The sequence below is a fragment of the Notamacropus eugenii genome, chromosome 1, assembly GCF_028372415.1.
Source record: "Notamacropus eugenii isolate mMacEug1 chromosome 1, mMacEug1.pri_v2, whole genome shotgun sequence".
Taxonomy (NCBI): Eukaryota; Metazoa; Chordata; class Mammalia; order Diprotodontia; family Macropodidae; genus Notamacropus; species Notamacropus eugenii.
Window position 1 is genome coordinate 507,168,171 of NC_092872.1, and position 12,630 is coordinate 507,180,800.

Below are 12,630 nucleotides of genomic sequence, written 5' to 3' on the forward strand. Positions count from 1 at the left end.
CTCTGATTTTTTCATCAGGAGTTCTTAAAAGGCCTCTATTTCATTAAAGATCCATTTCCCTCCCCTGTGAATTACAGTTGGGTTTTTTTTTTTCCGGGTAAGTTATTCTTGGTTGTTAACCTATATTCTTTGGTTTCTAGAATATCATATTCTAAGATCTTTATTCCTATAGAGTGGTGGCAGCTAAAGTGTGTGACCCTAATTGTTGTTCTTTGGTCTTTGAATTAATTCTCTCTGGCTGCTTGCAGGATTTTTTCTTTGACCTTGATTTTTAGGTCATATGTTGCATATGACCTATAAATAGTATTCCTGTGAGTTTACATTTTGGGGTATCTTTCAGGAGGTGACTGGAAAATTATTTTTATTTATACTTTGTCCTTTGGTTCTAAGAAATATGAGCAGTTTTCTTTCATGATTTCTTGAAGTATGATATCTAGACTCTGTCTCTCTCTCTCAGTTTTCAGGAAGTTCAATTATTCTTAATTCATCTCTCCTCAATTTTTTCCCACATCAATTGCTTTTACTATGAGGTACCTTGCATTTTATTCTATTGTTTTCCAGTCTTTTGATTTTATTTTAATACTGTCTAATGGAGTCACTGGCTTTCATTTTGGTCCATTCTAATTTTCAGGGAGTTTCTTGCTTCAGTGGAGTTTTGTATCTTTTGGATCAAAAGTTGTTCATTTCTTTTCTTATACTTCCTTCAACAGGTCTCATTTGTTTTCCAGTTTTTCCTCTAGTCCTCTCATTTTGTTTATAAAAAAAAAATTAAATTCTTTTTAAAATCCCTTGCTTTCTCTCTTTTAGGAATGTTGAACTCGTACCCAAGCTATGTTTTTCTTTGAGGTTCTATGTGTAGATGTTTTGGAGTCATTTTCTTCTAGGTTTTTGTCTTCAATGTCTCTCTCACTATAATAGCTTTTGGTGTTTGGATTTTTTTGATTCCTCGTTCTTCCAGCCTCCTTTCTGATTTCAGACTTCATGTTAAAACTTGACTCCTGGATTCCTGGGCTTATCTTCCTAACTTAGGTTTGCATCTGAGAAATATACCTGTGGGTTTACCCTATTTAGAGTTCTAGTAGACTACTGTTGGACTCATCCATTATCAGCCAGCTAGAAAACTCTGCTGGTTCACCATGTTAGAATTACAGATGCCTCTTTGGTTTGGGTTTCCTGTCATAGTTATTCTGCTCAGGCTTCAGACTAGAAGCTAGAAGTGTGATGCTATTTTGCTCCTGGGCTCATAATCACATAGCTGTTGCTCGCTTCTGAACTTGCTCCTTGCTCCAGAGCTTGAGGTCTGTGGATTCTTCTTACCTTTGGAAACCACTCCTAGGAATAGGTCCTCTCTTTAGTTATTCAGGGATCTGAGACCCAGAAGTGGGTAATCAGCAACTGATCTCCAGTTAGCATTTATTTTTACACACTGAACAAGGTTGAACCCCTCTTTGCTGGATTTGAACTTCTTATTTTCTTGGATCCCAGCCTCTTCCTGCTCTAGAATGCTACATTTGGCCATTCCTGGCTAGACTCCCCTTCCCCAACTCCCATATCTTCAGACCTCTATCTTCCTAGATCTACCTGGCCTAAAAAAGTGACTCATTATGATCTTTTCTTGGATTTTCTGTACAAAACTTGGTCTGATGAATTTTCTAGATCCATTTGGAGGTATTATCATGGGAGCAAACTCTGCTGTCCTTCTTGTTGATACTCTGCCATCTTGGTTTTACCAGTGTTGACTTCTTAAATGGATTTAGTAGTTTCCATCTGAAAATTTTTAAACATCTTGTCATGAAGGATGGAATTTCTATTTGCATTTTGACAATGGATAAGCTGAGACCTAACCTAGAATATTTCAGTTCAACAAGAATTTATTTTGTACCTGATATGTGCAGTGTACAGAACTTTTAGTGGTTCTTTTTGATTTTAATTTTTAAAGTTTTATTGTTACATTTTGTTTTTTTTACAAATTCTCTAACTTCATGTGTCAGAGGTAAGCAAATATTGCACAGTGGAAAGAACACTGGTTCTGGAGTGAGAGGGCTGGGGTTCAAATTCTATCTCTAGTGTGTAATATTGTATGATCATGAGAGAGTCACTAAACTTCCCTAAGTTTCAGTTTACTTACTTGTAAAATGAGAGGGTTGGATTAAATGGCTTCTGAACTCCCTTCTAGCTCTAGACACATGAGCCTTCCACAATCTGGCTCTTCTGATACCTTACATGCAAATACTACACTTGAGACAAACAAGGGTCAGGCATTTCCTGATCTAATTCTCTGGGAGTTTGTTGCTTGGGTAGAGCAGCTTGGGTCTGTTCACCATGTATGTTCATTCTTCCTCATTTGCCTACTGAAATTCTTCTTCTCCTTTAGACCCAGCTCAGATGCCACCTTGTTTTGCATGAGATGATCTTCCTCTCCTAACCATGATATTTTTCTCCTCAGATTTTCCTAGAGTATTTTGTCCTATCCTTTCCTTTACCCCTTCACATTCTACCTCATATGTATCCATATCCCTGATATTAGACTGTATGCACCTTAAAATCAGACATTATATTCTATTATCTATTTTGTAACCTTCTCAGCAACTAGCACAGTGTTTTTTTAACATCATAGGCAAGTAATAAATGTTTGTTAAATTGAGTTGAATCAGATTAAAATGTGTTAGGTACTAAGGACATAAAGTTAAATATGACACAACACTGCTCTCAAGCTTACAACTGGATTGGACACACACACACACACTCACACATGTACACAACTACAATAGAGAAGAGCATGAAAAGAGTTCAAGGGGAAAGTCCAGGAAAAATCTATGAGAAATTTGAAGAGGGAGAGATCTCTTTCAGTGGAGGATGCTGGGAAGGTGGTAAGGGCAGACTTCGTGGAAGAATTGTCACCTGAACTGAACCTTGAGAGAAGGAAGAGACTTCAGCTTTCAGAGACAGGTTGGAATATGACAGTGTCTTTACCAGACAGAGGGTAATAATAAAAGTAATCTATCTATTAAGTAAAACAAAATCTTTAGTTTTCAATTCTAACCAACCACTCAGAATACTGCGAGATTAGATTTTGCTCGTTGAAAGTATATTTTTGGAATCATTGCCTGTACGCTACTCAAAGAATGGGTTTTAATATTTCACCCTTCTTGTGGGAGCTGGTGTTTTGTCCCATGTGCCCCAAGGGCCTTAGCTACCAGGACAATAGAAAACAATAGATGAGAGGCTCTGGTACCACAGAGGTTTGGAGAGTTGTTATAATAGTGCATGCATGAGAAATCTGGTGACAGCAGAAGATCTGGGAATTGAAACCTTTGCTCATTGTGTGTTCTTCTGGTGGAGTTCAGTGTCTGTCTGTGGTTAGACAAACTTGGCTATCTTTTAAGCCTTGCTTCGATCGAGTTCATTTAATTATTTAATAAGAAAAGAGTCCAAACCTCACATTTTATTCCTTAATACCAACTCATATTATGGCACCTCCAGCAGGGATAGGGTTCCACATTCAGTATTCCAGGCCTTCACTGTAGCTCCCGGGTGGATCATTTTGAAGCAAGGAGCTGCTGGGCACAATTGTCTCTCAGAGAACCTAAACACATTTGCCCAGAGATGAGCGTGATAATAAATGTGAACCATTCTCTGAGCTCATAAGAGGATACTTGATTGTATATTTATTAATTGTAAGGTATTGTTTGGATGACAAAATAGTGGCAATGATGTTGGGGGACCTTTGGTCCATCATTCTTTCCTTCTTTGGATATTTCCTTGATCTCAAGACTGAATGTTATCAGATGTAGGGAGGATGCAGAATGGAAGCAGAATTTCCTAACAGAATACCGAAGGAGGCCCCCAGGACTTGATTAGGTCCTTGGTTGGAAACAATCTCAGTTTAGCAACATCCATTAAGACAAAAGTGGGAAGACTTAACTTAGAATTTCCTGGCTTTTGGGGGGTTTAAGTCAAGCTCTTAATGTTATTTCAAAGTCACTTTTTTAGGGTATGTTTTATACAGTGCATGTTTCAAATCAAAGAAAGAGCTTTCTTTTCCCCCATGAAAGGCAGGGGGTCTAAGACATTTTAATAGCTTTCATATTCCTTGCTCCAAATATATTATTTCAGCACAATAGTTTCTTTGCAGGAGAATTGCTTAAATGATTCAAAATGGATTTAAAAATATATTTCAAGTTTTAATTTTATGCACAGAACATTAATGAACAGCACCCCTTAGAGACATTCTGCCAGTTTAACATATTCACAATATTCTCAACACAGATGTTATTCCGTCTAAATCCTCTTAGTGGGAAGAAACCAGTAATTTTTTCTTGGAGGATGTCAGAAAATATATTCTTCTGGAAATCATATTTTGATCCCAGAATACTGGGTAAAAGTAGCATTGTTAGGAAGTGTATGCACTTGACAAGTCCTTTGGACATAGATCCTTTTCCTTCTGACTTTGAAAAAGTTCAATGATTATTATTTTCTTCATGTCATTGTCTCCCTTTGGAATTTCTTCATGCCATTGTATCCCTTTGAAATTGTTCCTTGATCACAAAAAGGGACATTCTAGTATTTTAACTTAATTGAGTTAATTCCTGGTATAAGGGCCAGCACTATCTTGACTCTTGCATACAAGGAAAGAATAATTTGAGTTTACCTTGTATGAACAAAAATGTGTTTTTTTACACCTTTTTCAAGATGCTGTCTTCATTTTGTTAAATGCTACTCAAAATTGCAAACTTCATCTTATCAAAATGTCCCACTCCAATGACTTCTCCCAGCTCAGAGGTTATTCTCACCTCTAGAACAAATGCCAATGGAATGCAAGCTCTGCCAATCTAATGGGAGTTAGGGGAATGAGCCTGGCAATGGATTGTATATCTATCATTGGAGTACCAGGCTATGTGCATTGACTCATGTCAGACGGTTGACCCCAAGGGAATTATCATCATCATTATCGTTATTATTGTCAGTAGTAGTAAGAACCAACAGAAGAGTACAGTGAAAAATGTACTTTAATTAGAGTAAAAACTCTTGGTTCAAATCCCAGTTCTGACAGAATTTGATACTACCTGTGAGATCTTGGGCAAATCATTTAACCTTTCTGGATCTTAAATCCCTGTCTATAAAAAAAAAATAAAGAGTTGGCCCTGATGACTTCTAAGGTCCCTTTTATACTTAGAGTTATGGTTCTATGAGCTATGAACATTGATTTCCTTCCATGAAATTGTTCATGCTTGAAGTTTTTTTAAAAATAGTTTAATTCAACTCATTGCTAACTTACATTCTCAATAGGAAAGCCAATAAAAAGGCATTTTCTTTTAGGACAGATTCATTTTAAGTGACCTTGGTTCATTTTGTCTTTGAGCATCTTAAGAGCCATCTTCTCTATGAAGTATCCCTTGAGTTAACTCTACCCTATGATCATCTTTCCCTAACTTTCCTCTCTTTCTCAAACTATTCTCCTTCACATACTCTATACTCCAGTCATAGTGGACTGCTTTCTATTCCTGATATATTCCTGAGCTTTTCTCACCTCTATGTTCTGTGCTTTTACTGTTCTCTGTGCCCAGAATGTTCACTTCTACATTCCTCACCATTTGAATTTGAATTTCTACCCACCCATTAAATACCTCATGTAACCTAATCAAGGAAGCCTTCTTCATTTCCCTATAGAAGTGATGCCCTTTTCCCTTTAGTTTGCCCACAGTAACTGGCTTGTTCTTTTTTCATTGCCTATCATTTAATATGAGCTAATCCATTCAGTTTTGGAACTCTGCCCCGTCCTGATTGGTGAGCAAGTGAGTATAAGCTCAGCTAACTCAATATATCTGACTGTCTCCTATACATGCCTTCTCCCATCTATCCCAGGCATCTTGTCTTTTGGGAATAGTAATCAATGGCTCTATCATTTCTTCTGGAACAGGTGTTTTCCATTCAATCATTCATTCAGTTCACTCAGTTCATTCATTCATTCCATTCTAATTACTTCTGTTTATGTCATATCCCCCTTCTAGACTCTAAATCCATGAAGGAAGGGGCTGTATCTTACCTAAACTTCGTTGTCCTCTACAGTATTTAGCATGGTGCTCTCCAGGAAACCAGAGCTTCCTAAATGTTTGTTGAATTGAATGTCTTTTGGCATTTAAAACCTTCACAGCCTGACTCTAACCTATCTTTCTAGGTTTATTACACATGGCTACTTTTCATGCACTCTTAAATCCAATTGAATTGGTTGACCTGCTCTTTGAAACCAGCATTTTGTCTCCCATCTCTACGTGTTTGCACATGTCCCTCATGTCTAGAATGTTCTCTGTTTTCCCCTTGCTTCAAAGCTCAGTTCATGTGTCATCTCTGATGGGAAATCTTTCCTGATCCTCTAGTCGTTAATACTGTCTTTCCCTTCCTCAAATGATTACATAGAGACTTTATTCGCTGTTCACTTCCTCTGTAGAAGTTAAGCTTCTTGACGTCAGGGGCTGTTTTTCATTTTGTCTTTGTCTTTCCAAACACCCAGCTCATTGAACTAGATTCTATTAGATTAGGGTTTTCTACTTCTATAATACTCTTAAAATTTTTATGGTCCTTTAGCATTAATAAAGAACTTTTATCTTCATCATCCCATTTGATTCTTTCAACTGTGTGAAGTAGGAAGGGAAGGTGTTAGTATTTCCTTTGTATAGATCTAACACTTAGAACTACTGCTGAACCCAAGGGGCTGTGGCACCATGCCTTCTCCTTCTCCACTAAGGGGTCCCTGTATCTCTGGACCTATAGTCATAGTAACCAGGCTTACTTGGGGAATAACCTTGTAACTGTACCCCAGTAATCCTGGGGAATCTGGCTTCTAATGAAAGAGGTTAGGTTCCTTTTCTCATACTCTTTCACTCTTTATGCCCCCAATTTAGTGCCCCAGGGAAAGTTACTTGCAGTTTCCATTTTTGCTCATGTCTATGGTCTCCCAAAATGAGAGAGCAAAAAAGTATTTAGTGGACATCACTGATCAGATTAGGGCAGCTATTTATTTCCTCTACACAAAATAAATGCTTAGCACACATAAGACCCAGAAGGGCTAATTGACAGCAAACCTAACAAACAGCAATGATAACTTTACTACTGCTTTTCCCTCCTGGAAGTTTGATGGTGTAGTTTGTGGAAATGCTGAAGAAAAGCATTTTACATTGGCTCTGAATTGTCCAAAGAATTTTCTTCAAGTCTGTGCAAATGGGCTATCCAGTAGGACTGGGTCTTCCTTATACCTCTCCTGTATATAATCTCTAGCCTCATAGGAAAGAGAGAGACCCAGGAAGGGTCAATTTTTTCTAAAGATCCATTGATTCTTCCACTTTTTCTGCTTATCCACCAAGAAGAGTTTTGCTTCATCATCAGAAAGTGCCCTAGTCTTTCAGGAACTGCTGTTTCCCTATAATTGTCCAAGACACAGGCTTGATATTCCATGGATGTATCCTCCATTCCAATTCCCATTGCAGCTCAGAGAAAGTTTCATGTCTTGTCCAAGCTCACAAAGTAATCCTGTTTGTCTCTTCCACCTGGTCTCAACATATCTTTCTAACCTTATTAAACAATAGTCCTCTACCACACTCTATAGACCAGCCAAACTGGCTTTCTTCTTATCTTTCACACATCGCACTAAATCTTCTACTTCCTTGCCATTGCCTGTCCAGTCCCCCATGCCTGGAATGTCCTCCCTCCTTATCATTACCTCTCAGAATTCCTTGTTTCCTTCAAAACTCTGCTAAAGTGCCACTTTCTTTCTACCGGAAGCCTCTCTTCATCCACCTCAACTGTGATGCCCTCTCCTCCCAATCTTCCTTGGATTCATCTTAAAAGTATTTTTATGTCTGATAAAGTGTAAGCTTTATGAGAACAGGGATGATTGTCTTTGCATTCCCAGAGCCTTGCACAGTAGTTGGCAAGGAGCTGATGCTTTGTAAAGGCTTGTGCATTGATTGATGGATTGCTTCCACCAGCATATTTCCCACTCAAATGTACCATGTCCAAATCCTGTAATTCTTCTTTACTTTTGATAGGATAGCTCCACCTCAGTGGCTCTGCAAATGAGAATTGATTGGTATTATGGTTGCCAAGCTGTTCTGACAGGAAAAAGGGGTATTAGAATGGTTCATATACTAGCCAGGAAGGTGGGAAGAGAATGCCCACCTGTATCCCTTTCTCTCCTCTCTACCCTCACAAATATGCTATGATTATTTGCCTGACCAGACATTGAGTCTGGTCAGGATTTGAGTTATGGGGTGACAGCTCCTGAAGTTTCTGTCACTGTCTCAGGGTGGGAAAAGGAACCGTGAGATTCAGAAGAGCCCAGCAGAGGAAATGACTACTATCTGGTAATGTCCTCCACACTGCCAGAGCTGAGAGAGACCATAGGGAGCATCAAATCCAATTCCTCTCCTCTCCTCCCATTTTATAAATGAGCAAACTGAGGACCAGAGAGGGGAAGTGATTTATTTTAGCTTACCCAACTATGAAGTAGGCCACTTTCTCCTACTCTGGCTCATGTATTTTATTTTTGGTTGTGTCATAAAAGTATCCCACAGATCTATAATTCGAGATAGCCATCTTTCAGACTTAGACAAAGATCATTTGTGATTGTAGTATATTTGATTCTGTGGGGAGGTGATTTCCCTATTGTCTTGCGCATGCACGCACACACGCACACACACACACACACACACACACACACACACACACACACACACACCTTACATATCATCTAGCCAATCTCTCTTATTAAACACATGTAGAAACCAGGTCCTGGAGAAATTAAATAATTTTCTAAATCACAGAGCAAGTTAGGAGCAAAGTCAGAACTAAATAAAACTCAAGGCTGCTTCTTCTTTCAATACCCTACTGAATTGGGAATCACTTTTCTATAACTCTTTACAAAGTACTTCTCTTATACAATCCTGTGTTGTAGTACAAATAAGACTACACACATTTTTAAGATGGCTAAACTGAGACTCAAAAAAGTGATTTGCCAGTTGTCACACAACTACCAAGTGTCAGAGTCATGATTCAAACTTTGGTCCAAGACCAGTGGTTCTTCCATTGTGTCACATGGTCCTTACTCATTTCCCCTTCCAGCTATATAAACAGGAAAGACAGAAAGAAGAGCTGATTTTTATTTCAATTTAGTGGAATAGGGCTAAAACAGAAGAACTGTATGTTAGTCCTAGAAACATCCATAAGCTCTGAGGTTGGCAGGGCTTCCAGTACAGTCTTAGAATAGCTCCCACAGAACATAATTTATCTTTAAAATGAAGAGCATGTCTTTGAGTATGACTCAAATTTAAAGAAAACTTGCATAATCCCACCACTAAATTTTTCAAAATGTCCGATAAATTTTTTATTATTTGAACTTGTAAATGTAGTATTTTGACATTCACTAAAATATTTAGAGAAATTTGGCTGTAGACAGTAACAATAAAATACTACTGCATTTTTTAAGAGAGAAGGGAGTAATAATTTGATAGAGTCCTTGTAAGTAGTTACTAATCACCTCTGGGGTACACATCATTAGTTTCCTCTGCATTTGGAAAAGTAGAATACAAGAGCTTGACCAGAGCTGCCCATGAATTTGGGTCTTTTGTACTTAGAATTTTCCTGTCTAATAATGAAAGATTTGTTATTCTAAAAGTTGACTGAATATAGAGGATATATCTGTGACCCAAGGAGACTCTAAGAATGTTTTTAAAATTAGTTATTCTGCTGATGGATTGGGGGGTAGAGTTTCATATTGTTTCTTAGAAATAATTTTGAGAACATGTTGCCCTTCTTGCCTTGAGACAATGCTGTGACCAAAGAAAGCAGAGGGAGGGAGAACAAGGCATTATTACAGGAATGAACAGTAATTTTTGGACCCACAGTGAATTTGGTGAAGGACACACTTAAATTTGAAAGAACATTTTAAAAATTATTTATTAAAGTCCTTCTCTGATATTACACTGTGGCATAGCAAGATTATGCAAACACACACAGGTGCACATACATATATGTGTGTATATATGTATATATATGGATACATTATATGTAATATATAACACATTATATATACATATATGAATATATACAGAGAGAGAAAGAGAGGGAGACAGAGAGAGAGACAGAGAGAGAGAGAGAGAGAGAGAGAGAGAGAGAGAGAGAGAGAGAGAGAGAGATGGGACCTTAGGAATAATTAAGACCAATCCCACCATTTAACAATTGCAGAAACTGAGGCTCAGGGAGGGTAAGAGTGATTCAGTGTCACATGGACAGTAAGTGACAGGTCCAAGATTTGAATGCCGGTCCTCTTGACTCTAAAACAGTTCTCTTTTCTTTTTGCCATGCTGTCTCCCTAAGTTCTCAAAGGTTACGATGCCAAACAAGCACAAACAGGTCCTGCCACATTGAAAAGTATCATAGGATCATATAGATATCCAGAATACTCATAGGATCATAGATTGAGAGATGGAAGGGATCTCAAAAGCCATGGAGTACATCCTCTTATTTTACAGTTGAAATAAATGAGGCTCAAGGAGATTAAGTAATTTGCTCAGGTTCACATAGGTTTTTCACATAGGTTTTCCACACTGAGGCAAGATTTGAACCTAGGACTTCTGACTCCGAAGTCAGTGGTGTTTCCATTGCACCACGCTGCCTCCGTGTTAAGGTCTATATCTATTGTCTAAGGATGTAAAGCTTTCCCACTAGAAGGCTGACTGCCAGGTGAATTTCTATTTTGGGGTATAGTACCTTATGAAGCATGGAAGGATTACCATCTCCATCATTTAGGGAGTACTGACAGTAATAAACATCAGTTCTTTTGATGTAATAATACTGAACACTAATATTTTTGAAATAGTAATACTAAGTAAGATCACAGCATTTATATGTTGAAAGCTTTTAGTAAATCATCCATCCTTTTTCTTTTACATACGATGAAACAGAGGCCCTTTCAAACCAAGTACCTTTCCTCAGGCCACACCTCAATTCTTATAAGGTCATAGATTTATTACTAGAGTGGGACACTGGACTTATTTAATCCGACTGCCTCATTTTACAGAAGAGGAAACTGAGACTCAGAGAGGTTAAATGATTTGCCTAATATTACACAGGTACAGACCCAGGATTGGAACACAGATCCCCCCACTCCAAATATCCTTCTACTACGCCAAGGCTTAACCTGCATTGAACTCATGACAAGTCTGTGAGGTAGCTAGTGTGAATATTATTGGCTTCATTTTACTGACGAGAAAACAGACATTCAGACAGTGATTTGTCCAAGCTCACGAAGTATGACAGCTAGTAATTAAACACAGGTTCTGACCTTAAATATTTTTTAAATATTTTATCTTGTTTTGAGAATATGTATTTCTAGGTGATACTTTTCCTCCCCAAAGTCCTCAAAAAAGAAGGCACAATTCCAAATGCATTGTGTGCATTTGCTCCAAGCATAAAGGTGGCATCTTTCACGTTTTCCTGGCCTCCTGAGGAGTTTTCAGTATCTAAAAATCTTCCAACATTGTTAAAAACAAGTTTTTCTAATTAAGTTCATTCAACTAAGGGAGAAGGGGAAAGACAAAGATGGCTGTACTATGTTACAAAGGAATAGTGAGGATGAAAATAAGAAAAGAATTCACCAGAGGTACAAAACTGCAAACCAATGTGAATGGTGTGCTCATTTTCTACCACAAGCTTTCCCCCTGAGAAACTAAGTTCAAAACCATCAGCAAAACATGATTACCCAACACCTAATAGGAATACAGATGAGGAGAGGCAAATTGGATATGAGAGGGAAGTGAACAGACAAACACCATAGAGGAGGTTGGTGTCTGTGGCTGGTGTACACGACCCAGAGGGAATCTGTTAGAAACAGCATTTGAAAGTTTACCGGCTTCACTGAGGATGAAGATGAAAACGCTTGCACCTTTGTTCTCCTCTTTGAACATGGTTGGAGCACAGAGACACAACAAGCAGCACCTCTGTGGAGAGCCAGACCTAAGCCAGTATCCTTAGTCATTCTTGTTAGGCGACTGGAATCAACAGTCAAAGAGCAAATGCTATTGCCCATGAGCTGGCTCAGGCTGGCACTGAGGGCATATGGAGAGCAAAGAGCAAGTGAGGAAAAGAGAGGGGCATGAACAATGACAGCTAATCGTATTTATTCTTTAGTTATCTTCTCTAAATACCTTTTTTTTTTTTTTGGTCTAGTCTCCTAAACAACAGTAGCTTCTTTTTTTTGTAAGCTGTAGCATTTATAAAACATTTTTCTCCTAGTAATATGTCACAGTGGAAAGTGTGCTGAATTTATTGTCAAAGGATCTGGACTTGAATTCTGCCTCTGTCATCTACAACTTTGGATTCATATAGACTATTTGTGCCTCACCTGTGTGAGAGTCTTCCTAGCTTCTACTGGTTTGATCATCCATAGGCAGAGACACTGTACCTTGACCCCAACATGGTAATGTTATTTTGGTCCTCTTTGAGGATGAAGGTCAAAAAGCAACCTTGGGAAAGTCACTCCATTTCACTATGCCTCTGTTTCTTCATCTGTAAAATGATGAAGTTGGACTATTGTTGTTGAGTCATGTCTAACTCCTTGTGACCCTATTTGAGGTT

General features: G+C 38.2%; 1 long non-coding RNA gene across 1 annotated transcript in view; it reads left to right on the forward strand.

Moving 5' to 3' along the window:
• Positions 1 to 11,223, forward strand: part of LOC140519923 (uncharacterized) — a 39,928-nt gene extending 28,705 nt beyond the window's left edge. The window contains exon 4 of the long non-coding RNA XR_011972323.1: positions 11,127 to 11,223. This is a non-coding gene — a long non-coding RNA (uncharacterized lncRNA). The remainder of the gene's footprint in view (positions 1 to 11,126) is intronic.
• The last annotated feature ends 1,407 nt before the right edge of the window (positions 11,224 to 12,630 follow it).